The sequence below is a fragment of the Carcharodon carcharias genome, chromosome 2 (genome assembly GCF_017639515.1).
Source record: "Carcharodon carcharias isolate sCarCar2 chromosome 2, sCarCar2.pri, whole genome shotgun sequence".
NCBI classification, from domain to species: domain Eukaryota; kingdom Metazoa; phylum Chordata; class Chondrichthyes; order Lamniformes; family Lamnidae; genus Carcharodon; species Carcharodon carcharias.
Window position 1 is genome coordinate 23,805,112 of NC_054468.1, and position 18,362 is coordinate 23,823,473.

Here is an 18,362-nt window from a genome sequence, read left to right on the forward strand (position 1 = left end):
CAGGATTACACTTCTCATTCATATCACTATTTATGTTCAAGTATCTTTGATGTGTCAAATATCTACATTATTACGCGCAGTATCACTCAAGGCTAGAAAGTAAAAGGTTTATCACCTCCGGGTTGAAATAACTTCTCCAAAACTTCTCTTTCTGGGTGCGATTTGATCTGGTTTATAAAATTGAAGAATTTGGATTGTGGTTAAGTAAACCAATTATTTCAATTGAATGGGTTAGGAAATGGTCATGCTCACAAGTTACACAAGGGCAGAGTTAGGTTAGATGCTCGGTTCTTTTCTCAGAGAATAGTGGATCAGCTGAACAGGTTTCCAACTTACACAGTGAAAGGTGACTTGTAGTTTTCCTTTGTGAGAGAGCTGGACCAGTTTCTGGATGAGAGAGATTACCTCGCACAAGGGGCTGGTTCCTCTAACATAAATCCAGATCAATGTAGCCCACTGGCATTATTCTGATCGCCCGGGAGACCTCGAGCAAATCCAACAGGGTATTTATGTCCTGCCTTAAGTCCCCGCATGGTGAGTCCCTTGCCTGCTGCTGGTTAAGTACCAGCAGTGGTGGAATGAGGTTCCTCAATTAGTGTATGGACTGGAAAACCACCCCTGAGCCTTCCCCTACCCCGTGCTTAATTGGGCAAAGGCGGTGAGGTTCCCACTTTGTACCCTTCCGCTCGATCAATGACCCGCTAGCCCCCCCACCCACCTCCAAACCTGCGTCTGGGGTGGGTGGGAGCATTAAATTCCGCCCACTGTTGTTCTGATATTGGGGCAGCAGGTAAAATGTTTTGCAACTAATTCATACATCCTAGAGGTTTCTTCTGTGACATCTGTGAAGCAGGAATTTTAACTCCCAGAAATTAGTGAAAACTAACTGGAGCTCCAACATAATTTTCTCCTTAACTTTTAAGTATTTGTTTTGATTCAATGACTTTTCTTAACAGCAGTTCATGGAATGAAACAAGTGGTCCTGCAATTTTAGGATTATTCTAAATGTTATTTTGAACTGTCCCTTGTTTCTAGTTGTATTGTGCCAAGGACTGTCTGTTCATCTTTTATGTGGTTTTGATTCACAGCATTACATAGCTAATGGAAATTATGCCGCATCACAGTCGAAATTGAAAATAAAGAGCAGTGAGCAAAAGCTTGCCCTGCCTTTAGCTACACTGAAATTAAACCAGAAAGAATTGGATTGAAACTTTAAATGCACCATTTTAAACTTGAGGGATATTAGTTATATTGTTCTTATAGCACTGGCCATAATTTAGTCACAACATTGTTCACGCATTTGGTGGATGTCTTTTGGATAACATGATGGCTTTCTGGTCACATTCTAACATTTTAAATAGATTCTGGTGTCTATTGTTAGTGATCATCTTATATGATTTCCAGTTTTTAATGTTACCTTTTTATTGTTGGTTTCTATTAATTTGCTTTACTCTTTTTTTGCATTTTCCTGCTACCTTTCACCTAACCTTTGGAAAAGTGCTTTTAAAATAATGAAGGACAGATCAGCTGTGAAAATTGAGTTGACTGTCAAGATGTTTGTGCTGAAGAATCAAATATAACTACATTATTTTGTGGTTGGCCGGATATTCATATTTCAGATATCTGTGGTTAGTGTCACAATTGTTGTTACTGGCAGTATAGTTCCTGCTTATGAACAGTTTAAGGCCCTTTGCTAGCCAGTGTCCTTTTTAAGATATACATACAGCACAGAAGGAGGCCATTTGGTCCATCATGTCTGTCACGGCTCTTAGAAAGACATATTCAATTAGCTCCACTCTCCCCTTCGTTCCCTATAATGCTCCAAGGAGAGTCAATGATCATGAAGGTTGTTCTCCCAGGACAAGGCTATCCCATTGCACTTCGGGTGTGCTGATGCCTGCAATGTCCCCAAATGCGGGATACTCGACTGCAAAATTTGTGGTAGTGGGGGACTGCGTTCGCGCTCTCCCCTGAAAAAAAAATAATGTTCCAAATGTTTCCTTTTGACAATCATATATTCAAACCGCTTCGTTATTACTATTGAATCAGCTTCCACCATCCTTACAGGCAGTGTATTCCACATCATCATAAGCCGCTGTGTGAAAAAGTCCTCATCTTGGCTCTGCTTCTTTCATCAATTATTTTAAATGTGTGTCTCTGATATACTGATTCATCATTGTTGGCTGTCCCTTGATTTGAGGATGACATCTACTTGGGATCGTGAGTTTCTGCCATGGGTCGTCATGTGACTGAACAGGCCGATTCTTTGGGCACATGTGGCAGGACGTCCCACGAGGTAGTGGAATCCAGAGTGCAGGATTTGCTTCATATTCCTTCCTTCCCTGCCGCTAATCTGCCTTATCAGTGAGGCATTTGGCTTCGAAGCGTGATGCAGCGTGATGGACGAATGGTTGCAGTTTTGAATGATTGGTAGCAAACTCCTACCAGTCAGTGTCAATGCTGCCACACTTCAAGGAGAGCTTCAGAGTGTCTTTGAAGTGTTTTCTTTGCCCTCTTTTAGAATGCTGGCCATTTGAGAGTTGTGAAAACAGGACCTGGCAGGGAGACGCTTTCCAGCCATCCAGACAGTGTTGAGCCCATCGTAGTTCATTCTGAGGAGTTTTGCCTGAATGCTTGAGATATTTTTGCCATCTGGCATAGGATTTTGGCTACATTGCCAGAACTCCTCAAGTGTATAAATGAAAGGCTTATGACACTTCAAGTATAATCAATAAGCCACCATCATCAGCGTTTATGCCCTGACCCTTGACTCCGATGAAGATGTGACAGAAAAGTTCTGTTCTGACCTTGAAGTCCTCACTGCCATCTCAAAAGGGAAAAAAAGGTCAATCTTCTGGGGGACTTAATGCCAGGGTTGTTTGTGACTCCGATGTCTAAAGAAGAACCATTGGGAAAATGAATGGGAAAAGCTAATACAAATGTTGACCTGCTGACAGTATGCTTAGCATGGCCCATTATGACAAACGTCCTCTTCCACCAGAAGGATATTCTGACTGACCTACTGGAGACATTCATGATTTTGAACATCTCTCTTAAATGATCGCTTAACCTCCTCTGCTCTAAGGACAATTACCTTAAATCACCGAAATAGGTTGGATATGTAACTGTGAAGTCCTGTTCACCACATCACAGGAAGTACATAATCTGGAGAGAGTACAGAGGGAGGTGTACAAGAATGTTGCCAGCGCTTGAAAATCGCTGCTATGGGGAAAGATTGGATAGGCTAGGGTTGTTTTCCTTAGAGCAGAGGAAGCTGAGGGGTAACCTAACTGAGGTGCACAAAATTGAGGAGCCTCAATAGGGTAGACAGGACAGAGCTGTTTCCCCTAGTCAATTGTTGTACCAAGGTGTATAGATTTAAAGTGATTGGTTGCAGGATTAGAGGGGACAAGAGGAAAAACATTTTCACCCAGAGGGTGGTGGGTGTCTGGAGCTCACTGCCCAAATTGGTGGTTGAGTCTGAAACGCTGAACTCATTTAAAGGGTACATGGATCTGCACCTGAAGTGTTGTAACCTGTAAGGCTATGGACCAGGTACTGGAAAGTGGGATTAAAATGAGCGGCTAGTTATTTTTCTCTGGCTGGTACAGGCACAATGGGCTGAATGGCTTTCTTCTGTGCCATAACTTTTCTACGGTACTTTTGGAGGTCCAGAGGTCATGAAAGGTGCTCTGTAAATGCAACTTACTTTTCTTTAATGTTGTCTTTGTGAACCAGTTCAAAGCAGTCCTATATTAAAAACATTACTTTGAATACAGAGATCAACTCCTCAGTGGGGAAGTGTTAACTTTCATATCAAGATGTGAAATTGTTCACATTATTTACACACACTTGACTTTGCAGCCATTGACATATAGCCCCTGAGCTGTTCTAATTTGTCCTATTTGTTTTGTGGTTCTGAAGTTTTGGAATGTGCTAACTATAGCATTGTTGCTGAATTAGCAAATACATTCCTAAATTAGTATGCCAAGATGTGATGGTATCAGTAGCTTGAACTATTGGCAGATTAAGAGAAACATGGATTTAAATTTAAGGTAAAATACTGCGGATACTGGAAATCCAAAATAAAAACACCTGGAAAAACTCAGCAGATCTGGCAGCATCTGCGGAGAGGAACACACTTAACATTTCGAGTCCGTATGACTCTTCAACAGAACTAAGGAAAAATAGAAAAGAGGTAAAATATAAACTGGTTTGGGGGGGCGGGGGGGGGAACATGTAGAGCTGGATAGAGGGCCAGTGATAGGTGGAGATAACCAAAAGATGTCACAGACAAAAGGACAAAGAGGTGTTGACGGTGGTATTATCTAAGGAATGTACTAATAGGTGACATTAAGGGTAGAAAGCAGGACGAGCAAGGTACAGATAGCCCTAGGCTTGGCCTAAATAGCCAAGTGGTTATGGTACTGGGTTTGTAACCCCAAGATCAAGTATTCAAATCTCACAATGGCAAACTATGAAACAATGTAACTTCATCTGAAACAGATGGAAATGGGTTTGTACTCGAAAGAGGTACAGATAGCCCTAGTGGGGTAGGGGGAAGGGATCGAAATAGGCTAAAAGGTAGAGATAAAACAATGGATGGAAATACATTTAAAAATATTAGTGCTCCACAATACTCCACTGTGTACAGCATATGGCAACGAAGACAAAAACTTATTGCCTCGTTCTACTTCATCAGTGTCAGCACATGCTGCAGTTCTGTGTGATGCAGAATGATAAAACTTATAGCTTTGGTTAACCTTGTCTACATGGACAGGGAAGAAAGGAATGAGTTTCCAAGAAGTGGTGATGAGAAATAACCGTCTTTAAAAAATAAACTGAGTGCATACATTATTAAACCTAGCGGAGATGTATATGGGAGATCAAGATGCGAATGTTTCTCCCACCCCTGCCTATTTCTATCTGATATATTGATAACATGTTTTTGCTATTGGAAGTACCATACTTGTTGCTAGAACTTATCACCACGTTTCCCTGAAAGCTGCCTCAATTTTCACTGTCGGCTCTTTGCCACAAGTTGAAAACCTATAGCTCTAAACAAAGGTGGTAATGCAGTACACCCGCACGGGCAGAAATGGGAATGCCCTGGAAATGTGGGGTGTCTCGGAGGCTTCACCTCAGCAGAAGTGAGATTTGAACAAGTGCCAAGATTCAACAGTTTTTTTTTTTAACAGCTAATGTAGTGATTGTAAAATGGATTAGTAGAATAATACTGTTTGGAGAAAGAAAAATACATTTATTTATGGTCACCAAATTTCAAAAACTTTGCCTGTGAAGCGAACAAAAGTTGCTCACAAAGGCAAAATGATCCCATCGCAGTACTGATTGTCTGATCTGACAACTTATCAAAGCTTTGTTTAAACCTGTTTCGTTTCATTACCTCGGCACCCGAATATCCCGACTCTCTTTGACAATGAGCCAATGCGCAGTGTATTCTCTGCCCCCTCTCGCATGTTCTCTTTACACTGATGACAAGATACAAAGATCATCTAGCTTTAAATACTATTCATACAGTTAAAGTGATCTTTGAAAATGCCTTGAGGCATTCCTTCTTGAAGCTTTGTATTTTGAAGTAAGTTGCATCTGCTGGTCTTAAGAGCGGCAAATAGCTTTTGATGAAATTGAAGGGGAAAAAAAACTGGAAAATGCTGGAAGAGCTTTTCAAGACCTTTTATAGCGTGTCTAATGACAATTTATAGATTTCCCATTGATTGCATCTTGTGGAGGGGGTGGGGAACTTCAACAGTTTACCCTCTGGAGAAGTGTAGAATCGCTGACAGTAACTTCTGGATTTTGGCGTATTCTTGCACGTGTGAAAACTCTAGAAGTTGCTGTCAGTTTCAGTGACATAATGGCAGTGAATTCTGATGATTTCACCATTACCACTGCAAAATCCAGCCTCATTCCATCATTGAAATACATGGTATATGTGCTCTACCTGAAGGCCATTCCTTGGCTCATTGTCTGCTCTGATTCTTCGTCCTGAGCTGTTTGCTTGGCAGTTTTTCAGTGGTGGTTTCCCATTGCCTTCCACTTTCAGGGAAAAGGTGAGGAGGTAGGTCCAAGTCTACCTCAGCCAAGTACCTGACTTTAATCTGAAAAGACTCTGTTTGACAGCGGTCAATTCCCTTTTTGATGAGACTAAAAATTCCATGAATCAAGTGTTTGACTTGCCTTGGCTACATTCCTACAATGTGATTTGATATTGATTGTTCACATCTGTATGTGATGCCAATGTTAAGTAGTGTGCTAGCCAACATGTTGTCCCAAGGTGATATTTCTGTTCCTAAGTAACCATACACGTTTTCTTTCTATCTCAGTAAAACTTAGCTTTCAGATTTTCCAGATGGTTTCAAATGTCTGTTGAACAACAATTGTGGCAGTTGTGTGTGTGTCAAAAGGATCAGCTTGGGGGAAAGAGGACTTCTGTGAAATGGAATTTCTTTTTTGCAATTACAGTCACAACTTAAAACAAATTTACATTGGGAGGTGTTGGTTTGTCACTTTGTTATTATCCATCGTGTTTTTAAAATTATGGTTCAAATATGAAACAGTGGAAGTAAACCTAAGTTGAAAGCAAAATATTCCGGATGCTGGAAATTTGAAATAAAAACAAAAAATGCTGGAAAAACTCAGCAGGCCTGGCAGCATCTGTGGAGAGAGAAACAGAGTTAATGTTTTGAGTCTGTATGAAGAAGAGAACATAAGAAATAGGAACAGGAATAGACCATTTAGCCCCTTGAGCCTGCTCCGCCATTCAATAAAATCATGGCTGATCTTCTTGTGTTTCGATTTCTGCATTCCCATCTAACCCCGATAACCTTAGATTGCCTTGCCTAACAAGAATCTATCTACCTCTGCCTTAAAAATATGCAATGACCCCACCTCCTGAGGCAGAGAATTCCAAAGTCGCACAACCCCCTGAGAGAAAAAAATTCTCCTCATCTCTGTCCTAAAAGGGTGACCCCTAATTTTAAAACAGTGTCCCCTAGTTCTGCTCATCCACAAGAGGAAACGTCCTTTTGATGTCCATCTTGTCAAGGTCGTTCAGGACCTTGATATTTCAGACGGACTTGAAACATTAACCCTGTTTCTTTCTCCATAGATGCTGCCAGAATTGCTGAGTTTTTCCAGCATTTTATGTTTTTATTTAAGGAAACCTAAAGATGGGATTGCTTCAAGTCACTCGATGTGTATATAGTGCGTGTGTATAATTACCTGCTGGAGAGTTCAAGTCAGTTTTGTTCCCCTTCCACAGTGTGTGACCCACCGTTTGCCATGGTGAAAGTCATGCATTAAAGCTTACTGGAAACGCACATTTGTGGCCATTGAGTAAGGATAGATCAGACACGATTGTGATCTTTAATAATAGTCTGCTTAGGCTCTCACATGAATAGTGGTCACTTGGAGGAAGTACCACAGAGTGGGAATGTTGCCGGTGAAATTATAAGTTAAGGCCTTCGGGGAAGGGATAAACTGAGCAAGTAGCTCATTGTTACTGGAAAATTGGATGTGAGTTTTCTCTACTCATTGTTGAATTCTTTTATCAGGATTTTAAAGTAAAGGATACTAATGTTTTGTAAGTGGGGTGGGCTGAACCAGATATCTTTGTACCTGCCATACCAATAAAGACCAAATCAGGAACTTGCTAATTTTTTTGGAATTTATTTCTGCACTTTTGTGAATGCATGGATGAAGTTACATATCAGGTACTGAGGAACAGTAGCAATCTTTTGTGCTAAGCTAAGTCAATGACAAAAAAGGCTAATTAACCAAGAAAAGTTAAACCTTCTAGTACATTATCTCTCCTTTAATGATATCTAGTTGTACCTTGAATAATCTCAATGCTTTTTTGCCTCCACTATCTTGCTTAGTAAATTATTTCAACTGTATCACTCTTGACAATTTTTTCCTTATTGCTGTTCCAGCTTTTCTTTTTTATATTTATGCACACTTTTTGGAATACTTGTTTGAGGTAACTGGGATTCTCTCACCTCTACCATTTTTACTATTTTTCGATTTTAAAGTCCATTTCCGTAAACATCTTCTTTCTACACAGATTGCAAAATTCATCAAGAGTGAGAAAGTAAACTCAAGCATTTTCAGATGTCCGGTTACCCTGTCAAAATTCATCCCTCTAATACATTAGAAATTAAACCCAAGTATTTTCTCATAACTCATGCCACATTAGATTTGGAATCACTTTCATAGACTTTGTATTGCAAGTGTGGTGACTGGAATTGTAGACAAGTTGATCCAATGGAGGCATTATAAGTCAGTCAGAACACTTTCACCGCTGACTTCATTTTGATCCAGGTGAGAATCTAACCATCTTCCATTGACATTCAATGGCATTACTATCGTTGAATTCCCCCACTATTAACATCCTGGGGATTACCATTGACCAGAAACTGAACTGGACTAGCCATATAAATACTGTGACCACAAGAGCAGGTCAGAGGCTAGGAATCCTGCGGCGAGCAATTCACCTCCTGACTCCCCAAAGCCTGTCCACCGTTTACAGGGCACAAGTCAGGAGTGTGACGGAATACTCTCCACTTGCCCGGATGAGTGCAACTCCAACAACACTCAAGAAGCTTGACACTATCCAGGTCAAGTAGCCCGCTTGATTGGCATCTCATCCACAAACATTCACTCGCTCCACTACCGACACAGAGTAGCAGCAGTGTGTACCATCTGCAAGATGCACTACAGGTGCTCATCAAGGCTCCTTAAACAGCACCTTCCAAACCCATGACCGCTACCATCTAGAAGGACACATGGGAACATCACCACCTCCAAGCCATTCACATCCTGACTTGGAAATATATCGCCGTTCCTTCGCTGTCACTGGATTAAAACCCTGGAACTCCCTCCCTAACAGCAATGTGGGTGCAGTTAGTGTTGCACAGTTTCACTGACCATAACCCAGCCAAAGCACCTAGTGCAAAGTTCCATTTGTGCCTTATCCTGACACAATGTTTTAGTTTTACCTACAGGACTGGCTTTATTTTTTGTCACCTATAGGGAGAGTAGAATTCATCACTACTGTGTCATGATTAAGAGCTACTTTAATTAGCCCAGATCCCAGACTTTTTAAGCATTGTTCTTGAGCGAGGAAAGGTATGCTTTCATGAAGTCTTGTCCATAGGGCTCCGCCGGACCAAACAAACTTCATTCATTGTAGGTAGGTGAACCCTCGTCTCCCCTTTTGATCTCTAAGGTCCGGAAAACGGCTCACAATTCAGTTCATCTCGGTATTCTCTCAACAATTTATTGTACCACCAGTAACTTGCAAACATCCGTATCCTCTGATAATTTACAAACATCAGTACTCAACTCCCTTCAAGTTAAATCAGTACCTAAAAATGGTGCTCCTGTAAATTCCAAAGTGCATCCACTTTGTCAGTCATTCAGAGGAGTACATTCCCATCTGTGCTGATGATCAATTCTGCCAGTGGTTAACCTTACAAGTCAGCGCCCCCATTCCTAAACACAAGTTTCTTACAGTGCAAAAATCACACCCATGACAATGATGCAAACTCTTCCTGCCCTTGATTATACCTTCGTAAATCTTGGAACAATCCAACATCCTGGGTTCATGAAGAGTCCATTAACATATAGAGATGTTTCAATGGGGAAGATTTTGGCTTCTCAGCATCACCAGATTGGTGAATGAGTTTAGCTCTAATGGAACAGTTTTTGGGATTAGCATTTCCAAGGGATGTGGGTGCATACCCACACATCCTGGAACCCTCAGCTTGTTAGTTTGTAAGTACAATTTACAATTCTACAGTTTGGCCACAGGAGTTCAATGGTCAAGACAAGTGATTGTACCCATTACCTCTGGCATCTCTTGGCCGCTATAGTCAAGAAGTCACTTCATTGTCTCTGGGTTTTGTTTCAAGATTTTTTTTAAGTTCAGTTCCAGAGTCATGTGGAATGCGGGGAAACAAAACTTGGCCAATTTCTGACTCTAGTCCATTACAAACAGCCCCTTTTTGTCAATATCATCTCTTGAGCTTTAATTGTTGGCTTCTTTTAAATTGACTATGTTCTTCCTGAAGGACTGGCTGCACCATTCACCTTCCATATGTCCTGCTTTCCACTATACCTCTCAATTCTTCAAGATATTTGAGGAGCGTGTCTTTGAGACAGAGAAAAGAGATGGTAACTTTGTTTTTTTCTCATGTTTTGCCTTACAGAATTCATAAACACCTGTACTTATAAAAGGCCTTGCCATGTCCTTAGGGAAACCCCAAATGCTTTCCAAAAAATAGATGCTTTTGATGCATTGTGTAGACAACTGTGGCAGTCAGTTCACACAGCAAGGCCTTGCAAACATCAAGTGAGTAAAGACTTTGTTAACGTGGGAGGTTTTGTGGTGATTTTGATTGACTGAGAAATGTTGGCCAGGTCTTTGGGAGAAGCCCCAGTTCTTCATATTGTGCCCTGGAATCCTTTATGTGCACATGCCAGTTACTTTAGTTTAATGTGCCAAAAGAAAGTCAGAACTTCTTAGGTTACAGCACCACACATGTAGTGTTGACCTAGATTGTGTGGCATTGTTCTGAATTTTATGTGAAAACATGGGGTATCGGAGTAAATAATTTATGATTTTATATTAAACATTGCTCTCTATAGCCTTCCCCTCCCTATTTCTGGACTCTCCCTACAACCCTCCTAGAACTTTGATTCCTCCAACTCTGGCCCTTTGTAGATCCTTGATTTCCTTTGCCCCATCACTTGGGACTGTGCTGTTAGTTGTCCAGGCCCAAGCACTGGATTTCCCACCCTAAACCTCCCTACCATTGTACCGCTCTTCTCCTTTATGACATTTCTTAACACCTACCTCTTTTGCCAAGTATATCTGCCCTAATATCTTTATTTGGTTCTGTTCAAATTTTGTTTAATTACATCCCTTAAAGTACCTTAAGGTGCTATGTAAACAACCTGTTCTTTTTAGGGCACAGTTAAAATGCTGGTTTGCAATTTTGGGCACCTGATGATGAAAAGGACTTTTAAAACCATAGAGTAGATTTGCTAAAATAATGCCCGAGATGAGAAGAGAGAATTGAAACAATGAGACTATTTCCACTTCAGCAGAGCAGACTAAGAAGAGACTTCGGGCTGGATTTTCAGGGAGTCAGAAGATTCCGTGGAGGAATAAAAATGGCAGCCAGGACCCAATTCTGGTATTTCTGACCCCACTCCTGGTGTTTCTGATTTTCAGGAATGCCTTTTAAAGGTGTGGGCTGGTTCGGGTCATGAGCCTGCACTCCCGACCCGGTCTGCTCCATTACGGGGATAGGCATGTCGTAGTCCTCTGCAATTTTCATGGTGTTAGGTCAGCGTTTTAAAGAGTTGTAGTTCATGGCACCTCCAAGAGGTGTTATGAACCATAGTCTGTATGAGGGAACCTTTTGAAAAGTTCAACAGATCCCCCTCATGCCCCATCCATGCCACTTCATGCTGTCCTGCCATCACCAACACCAGCACCCCCCCCCCCCCCTCCATAAAAATGCCTAACAAGACTTGGCTGAGAGCCCAGAAAGAAATCCATTACAGTGCTGAAACTGCTGCAACCCAGGGAATTGATTGACAGCTCTGCCTCTCTGATCACCTCCGTCAGTTGCTCAATTTATTTACACAAGATAGAGGTTTCGAGTGATTGCAGTTTCTGCTGTTGATACTTTAAAGGGTTTGATGATTGACATTTTTATTGGCCTGTGGTAAAAAGGAGTAGATGGTTATCAATGAATGACTTTTTTTGAAAGCTCTTTTTTGTACATCCTGTTGTCTCTATAGAGTTCATTGGTTCTATACCGTGTACAGTAGATGAACGGGCATGGAAGTGCCATGGCTTTGCATGGCTGGAAGTGGGGGTGGGGGGGGGGGGGGGCACGAGGTAGCATGGATCGTATGAGGGGGATGAGGGCTAGATGGCCTTACTTTGTTCATTATAACCGGGACGAAGTCTCTCAGCACCACCTTGGCACCTGGCAACCCCGGTGGCTGCCTCCGCACTTTTTTTCCAGGGTTGGGCTGGCCCGACTTCAGAGCAGACCCCCCTCCCCAACCCTGTGGAATGGAAATCCCTGTCTTTCCTGGCACATTCTCCCAAGGCAAGTGGGCGGGCCAAGCCTGGAATTTTCCTGACCTTTGCAGTCTGCCTCGAGGATGAATATCCAGCCCTTAGTTATTTTTAAAACCTAAAGGACTATTGTTAGAATGATTAGGGAAAGACTTTTTTTCTCATTGCATTGTTAGTGATGAAGGGGTCTTCAGTTTAAAATTGTCACAAAGAGAGGGGAGCGGTGGGGCGAAATTTCTCTGTTTGCTTAATTTTAGACTGCTCGGCAAACAGCAGGCTGTCTTCAGTGTTATAAACAGTGGATTGATGGTGTGTCGTGGCACTTGAACACAGAACATTTGGACTCAGTTGAGTCATGGTGATACTTGCAGCACTGTTAAAACAAAAAACTTGACTTGCTATGGCGCCTTTCACAACTTCAGCGTGTCCCAATGCCGTTTGTAGCCAATGATGTACTTAGGAATTGCAGACACTTGTAGGAAAGCTAATATTTTATCCTGACTTGGGATTCCAAGCTGTGTATGTATTTTTAGTATGGTCAAGAACATCCTCAATATCTGAAAGTTTAATGATCGAACATATCTTGATTCCAGTGTCATTATGGAAGAATCTTAAGCTGTCTCATTAATCTCTAAGATCCTCTTTTTTGATTTGGAAGTATTTCAGATTCTGATAGCAGCCCATTAAATCCCTTGTGCCATTTTCACCTCTTTGACATATTGACAACATTTTCCTAATTTGAGAAAGAAGCTGTGTTAAAGTGTTTGTGACTGGAATTTTTTTTAACGAGATCTCGCATTCTTTGTGAAATGGAGGATACTGTATTGTAATGCCAAGAAATTGAGATCGCCGTTCCAAGGGATTTCTTTCCCTATAGTAGGCTCATCTGCCCCTCATCAGTCACTAATCTGTCCAACAGGTTTGTGTATTTCTACTATAAGTAAAGCATTTGTTGTTTAAATTAACAGCTGGCATTGTTGTTGAATACTTGCTATTCACAACTATTCAAACAGGACTTCCTGCATTGGAGATCCTTGTGTTGGTTTGCCAAACTTTGCCAGCTTCTGGTTAATGCTTTCAAAAATTGTGGCATGGTGGACTAGAGTTTTACCCCTTCTATGGTTTTATTTTGATAAAGACATTTCTTTCAAGTATACTTTATAGTTTTTTTTTAAAATAGTCTAAAAGAAATAATTTACAGCAAATAATTAGGAAAGCTAATGGAATGTTATTTATTGTGAGGGGAATTGAATACAAAAGTAGGGAGGTTATGCTTCAGTTATACAGGGCACTAGTGAGACCACATTTGGAGTACTGTGTACAGTATTGGTCACTTTATTTAAGGAAGGATGTAAATGAGTTGGAAGCAGTTCAAAGAAGGTTTACCAGACCTGGAATGGGTGGGTTGCCTTATGAGGAGGTTGGACAGACTAGGTTTGTATCAGCAGGAGTTTAAAAGATTGAGGTAACTTGATTGAAACATATAAGATCCTGAGGGGTCTTGACAGGGTGGATGTGGAGAGGATGTTTCCTCTTGTGGGAGAATCTAGAACTAGGGGTCATTGTTTAAAAATAAGGGGTCACTCATTCAAAACAGAGATGAGGCAATTTTTTTTCATTCAGCGAGTCGTGAGTCTTTGGAACTCTCTCCCTGAAAAGGCGGTGGAAGCAGAGTCTGAATGTTAAGGCAGAGATGGATAGATTCTTGGTAAGCAAGGGGATAGTAGGTTATCGGGGGTAGGCAGGATGCAGATTTGAAGTTACTATCAGGTCAGCCATGATCTTATTAAATGGCAGAGGAGACTCGAGGGGCTGAATGGCCTACTCCTGCTCCTTGTTCATATGGTTGTAAACTGAGTCAAATTTTTCTTCTCAATGTTTCCTCGCTTTTTCTGATTTTCTGATGCCATACGCCATCCTGAACTAAAGAAACAGAGGGGGCAAATTGAAATTCATCACAGAAGCCCAGATTCTGTAGTGCAGTTAGGGTCAATGTCCTAGGAATTCTGGAAGTGCTGGAAAAACTCAGCAGGTGTAGCAGCATTGATGGAGGGAGAAACAGAATTAACGTTTCGAATCTGTATGACCCTTCTTCAGATCTTTAGATCTGCTACACCTGCTGAGTTTTTCCAGCATTTTCTGTTTTTATTTCAGATTTCCAGCATCCACAGTACTTTGCTTTTGTCTTAGAAATTCTGTTGTCACTTGGCTGTGTTGTTACTGCTCCCAAGTGATGCTCTAGTGCAGAAAGGGGCTCATGTCTGGCATCGTACCCCTCCACCCCCCCTCAGTTCCAGTTTAGTCAGCCAAGCCTTTGCATCGTTCATGTGTTTATTTGGAGGGGGGTGGTGGGGGATACTATTTTGATATTAGCAGATAAACACTTATTCAGTATTTCCTTAGTTGGCATCTTGGCAAGGACATCACCTGGTTTAAAGTAATGGCCACATTGGTATTGAACGTCATAGAACCAGGTTGCCAATTGTCTTCTATCATCACCTACATTAACTTTGAGGCTTTACACATGCAGTGCTACATTCCACGCATTTTATGTTGTGCAGTACGTGCAACAGTCTCACATTGAGAGGAATGTTTAAGGGAAGGAATTGCACTCTGAAGTAATTCTACATCATTTTCACTTTCTTTTGTTCCAAAAATGACTTCAGAGATTAGAATGGAAATCAAAGGAGGTTGTAGTTCTTTGCCGTTGTGAATGTGTGTTGGTTCATACTGCCTGGGTGTCTCCCACTTGTCTGTCACTGAGGAAACCTGTGTCCCTTTAGCTCAATGATAACATTCTTACCTGTGTATAGGGAGGTTGTGGATTTTTGCCACACCATGACTTGAAAATTGGCCTAGGCTGACACTCTGGTGCAGTACTTATGGAGTGTTGCATTTTCAAAACAAAAACAGCAGCAATTTAACTCTCACGTTAGCATGTGGTATTGGATAAAAACAAAAAACTGCGGATGCTGGAAATCCAAAACAAAAACAGAATTACCTGGAAAAACTCAGCAGGTCTGGCAGCATCGGCGGAGAAGAAAAGAGTTGACGTTTCGAGTCCTCATGACCCTTCAACAGAACTGAGTGAATATAAGGAGAGGGGTGAAATATAAGCTGGTTTAAGGTGGGGGTGGGGAGAGAGAAGTGGGGGTGGTGGTGTGGTTGTAGGGACAAGCAAGCAGTGATAGGAGCAGATAATCAAAAGATGTCACAGACAAGAGAACAAAAGAACACAGGTGTTGAAGGTGGTGATATTATCTAAACGAATGTGCTAATTAAGAATGGATGGTAGGGCACTCAAGGTATAGCTCTAGTGGGGATGGGGTGGAAAGACTAGCAGGGCATAAAAGATTTAAAAATAATGGAAATAGGTGGGAAAAGAAAAATCTATATAAGTTATTGGAAAAAAGGGGAGGATCGGAAAGGGGGTGGGGATGGAGGAGAGAGTTCAAGATCTAAAGTTGTTGAATTCAATATTCAGTCCGGAAGGCTGGAAAGTGCCTAGTCGGAAGATGAGGTGCTGTTCCTCCAGTTTGCGTTGGGCTTCACTGGAACAATGCAGCAAGTCAAGGACAGACCTGTGGGCAAGAGAGCAGGGTGGAGTGTTAAAATGGCAAGTGACAGGGAGGTTTGGGTCATTCTTGCGGACAGACCGCAGGTATTGGACTTGGTTACCAAACCCAGCACCAAGGGCACTAATGTATCAGTCATAGTTTCCATTCCCAAAAGTTGGGGCTGTAAACAAGGCTTAACCACAGTTCATAAAAGATCCTGTGCAGCAGTTAGTAAACCAGTGAATTCAGTGTCCTAATCAATATTTATACCTCCCAGCACCATCAGGAACAGGATATTTGGTCGTTTATCCTTTTTGCTCTGGGCGCTTGCTACGTGCAAATTGGTTGCCATTTCTCTCTGTGACAACAGTGACTGCACTTCAAAAAGACTTCTTTAACTGTGAAGCACTTAGGGACATTCCTGCAGATATGAAAGGCACTAAGTAAGGCCAGTCTCTCTTTTTACTGGAATATACCGAGGCTGAAGATCCTGTTTTTAACCAGGCTTTCCTGGCTTCCGCCTTAGCAAACCTCAGCATGTTTATTTACGGGTTGAAAATAGCAATGCAAAGCCCTTGCATCTAAAATGAGTGCCATCAACAGGATTTTGCACAATATAAATGTAGCTCTGATAATGTCATTACCACACAGCAAACTCCATTCATTCAAAATGGAGGAATCTGGGTACTTGGGAGCAAAACGTAGCTAGTGTTCAGTCAGAAGGTTAAAAAGGATAAACTATATAAAGGATTTCTGAATTTTATTTGTGTGGATTTTTTTTCCTTTTGAGTGACTTAACTCTAGGGGAGAGAAATGATCTGCGCAGATAAGTTGTTCTGAATGATATAACATTCTCATTGTTATAAGCAGTGCATCCACCAACCCGCTCTGAGGAATTCTATAGTATGTGAAATGATTTGATCACGAGGTTTATCTGTTTGGGTATAGATGGGAAAAAAATGTAAATTTTTACAGTTGCTTGAAACAATCCCCAAAAATGTAATTTGAAAAGCTGATTTTTTTTCTTCTTTCTTTTAATTTGACAACTTACTCCTTTTTTTTAAAAGGGCTTGAAATCCAAAATACTCCTATCAATATTTCATCGTGAGAAGAAAGGACTTGGATATTTATAATACCTTGCGCTATTTGCAAAGTAAGCTGGCAGCACTCAAAGTGAGCAGTCCCATCTCAGAGCTTTAATGCAATCATGAAATCGAGCTGTACAATAAGCCAACAGAATGGCCGCACCCCCATGGGAGTGGGTTCTCAGCCTCCAGAGGATGATAACATATAATGGTGATGGGTGTTCAAAACCATGAAGAGTTTTTGATAGAATAAATGAAGCCAAACTGTTGCCAGTGATGGGTGGCCTGGTAACCAGAGGACACAGATTTCAGATAATTGGCAGAAGAAGCAGAGGTGTCATTTGAGGGAGGTGGGATGGGGGGATCTTTGTTGTGATCTGGAATTCACTGACCAAAAGGGTGGTGGATGCAGATTTAATAGCAACTTTCGAAAGGTAATTGACTAAATATTTGAATGGGAGAATATTGCAGAGTCGTGTGGAAAGAGCTGGGGAATGGGACTAATTGGGTAACTCTTCAAAGAACAGGCATGCACGTGATGGGCTGAATGGCTTCCTTTGTGCTATCGTTCAATGATTTGAATTGTGGCAGTTTCCTTGTTCGTCACACCATTACATTATTTGAGGAAAATGCTGGGTTTTCTGTCCAATCAGTTTCCTTCAATCAAATGCTATCATTTAAAAAGCACAGATTGACTCCTCATTCTTCTCATGGTAGTTCATGTGGCCTTATTGTAGGGTGGCCATATATCCCCGTTTTCCGAGTATTGTATCCCCCAGGCAAATGGTAATCTCAGAAGAGTCCCTAGTTGGCAAAACTAGTCCATGAATGAATGCCCTAACCGTTAATGGCTGCACAGGTTCCAATCAGAAGTCACATGAACCCTGCAGTTGGTCAATAAAGTTGTTCAGTGAAGGGCTATGTCCGGCGGTGTTGGTTCTGATTGGTCAGAGGGATGTCAATTTCCTGTTTTCAAACAGTAGAAGATACTGACTTGTTGAGAGACTTTATGCAAAGATCACACTATATGGCCGCAGTGCACATACTCTGCCCTCCCAAACCTCCCCCCCAACCCATAAATCCCTGGATTGTCCCCAAACTGTGCTTAGCTTTCCTGTGAAATCTGAAGGGAAAATGACCTTTGAACCAAAATGACCAAGTAATGGAGCCAAACTAACGAGCAGTGGCTGGAGCTCGGCTGTATGGATTTCCTGAGAGTCAGACCAGATTCCCTCTATAGCCTTGAATGGTGTGGGTGAGTGACGCACTGTCCCCCCCCTCCACTGCGGACTGTCTGGATTTGGTTTAGAAATTATGATTGCCTTATATTATTGATGAAAATGTCTGCCACATTTGTTGAAACAAATCATTGTACAGCAAAAGCAATTTATCGCATGAAGCGAATTAACTTCAACGTTAACATGATAGTGTGTGAAAATAAGTGCCAGGATTATATTTTACTTTTTGAATGGTAGATATTGTTGTATTATAGGCAGGCAAGGTAGTTCATTTGCAACCAATAACTACAAACAGCAAAAAGACCAGTTAATTAGATGTTACTGGTTGAGGCAGTGTGTTGGTCAGGATACTGCGGGGGGAACT

At 41.5% G+C, this 18,362-nt stretch overlaps 1 protein-coding gene and 1 non-coding gene across 4 annotated transcripts in view; both read left to right on the forward strand.

Moving 5' to 3' along the window:
• Window positions 1-18,362, forward strand: part of plod2 (procollagen-lysine, 2-oxoglutarate 5-dioxygenase 2) — a 152,403-nt gene that overhangs the window by 5,542 nt on the left and 128,499 nt on the right. The gene's annotated exons all lie outside the window — the stretch shown is intronic.
• On the forward strand, window positions 1,814-1,973 carry LOC121275572. The gene has a single exon (XR_005942519.1). It is a non-coding gene; the product is annotated as a U1 spliceosomal RNA (small nuclear RNA).